A 1,617-nucleotide genomic window follows, 5' to 3' on the forward strand; every position below is an offset into this window, starting at 1 on the left:
GTTCCGCTGTAAGCATTATGCCGCTTCGCCTTATGCATAGCCTTGGCATTCCAGTCAGCAAATTGGCGTTTACAGGCACGGTCATTTACGGATTCAACACCAGCGGGTCAAGGCCTTTGGGGAAGATCCGGATAAAGTCCCAAATGGGTGATCTGAGGACGGAGATCACGTGTTACGTGATTGATGCTGAGACATCATATAACTTACTACTGGGTCGGCCTTGGATCCATAGTAATGTTATAGTTCCCTCCACCCTACATCAGTGTCTGAAATATGTCGACACTGGTGGAAGGGTCAGGACGGTGGTCGCGGATAAACAACCATTTAAAGGGTTTGAGAATTATTTCACTGATTCTCTCCTTTATGGTAACGAATCCAACACGGAACCATCGGTCCAGGGCACGGACAACGGAGAAGAAGCTGATTCCGAAGCCAGATTCGATTACAATGGTGGTTTTGTTTTAAATGACATTGTACCCTTTGTAATCAATCTTGACGATGAACAATCGTCAGATGGAAGTTGTAACTGGCAACTTGCCGATATTGAAATAAAAGAGGATTTAAAGTACTCGTTGTCTCTTGATGATGCGACAAAAGGACTACACGATAATCCTGATTTACATATGCCGCTCCGATCATCTTATGTAACAAAGAAACGCCTCTAGCATTCCTTCGGAACAACCCTGGTCGTGCCTGCCAAAACAGGAGTCGAAAAAGAGGTGATTTATGGTAAAGGAGAGAATTTTCCGTTACCAGATCATTTCCTAAGAGAGGACGAATAGGAAGATAAACCTGGTCGACATTTATCTAAATATAGTTCTGAAGCGCGCAAGCTCATGGAAAAACAGGGATATTATTTCACACTCGGAGAAGGCTTGTACTTTGATCGAGGTTCCCGTATCCCAGCTAAAGCAGCGTATGTGCCAAAAGGGAAACCGGATGATTATTACCATCACAAAAGAGGCTTAGTCTATGTTTCCTCGTCTGTTGATGAATGTGGTTGGAAAATTATCGATCAAATTGCTAACAAAACTAAAAAACGGATACTCTTCTGATTCTTCAGCTGGGGATTCCGACGCAAGTCTGGGGGAGGTGTTCAAGAAACTGATGTCGCATATGACTACGGTCGATCCTGTGACAATAGAAGACGACGATCAAATACCAACGTGGGAAGATCCATGGGTTCATCCCCTAAACATGCAGTACAGCGATTGGTTCGAACAAAGAGAACCATCCACTGAAGATAAAATAGTCCAAGTTAACATGGGTGACGAGGCCAACCCAAAGCCCATATTCATCAGTGACAGCCTTCCCCCAAATGAGAAGGAGGAGTTAATTGCTCTCATCAGGGAGTATATTGACGTCTTCGCTTGGAACTATGAAGATATGCCAGGGCTCGACCCCAATGTAGCAATGCACCGCCTCTTGCCGTGGACCACCGCGAGATCTAGATCCGGTCGGATCTACGCAGTACTACGGGTATTATTTCACCAATGAAATAATAGCCGGGGAGGATTGTTTCACCAAGGAAACAATCGTCCAAGTCTTAGGATCTAAGACCAAGCTTAGATCCGGAGTGTAGCCTGCGTAGATCTGAGATCCGGTCCTCTCGAACAC

The sequence above is a fragment of the Asparagus officinalis genome, chromosome 2, assembly GCF_001876935.1.
Source record: "Asparagus officinalis chromosome 2, Aspof.V1, whole genome shotgun sequence".
Classification (NCBI taxonomy): domain Eukaryota; kingdom Viridiplantae; phylum Streptophyta; class Magnoliopsida; order Asparagales; family Asparagaceae; genus Asparagus; species Asparagus officinalis.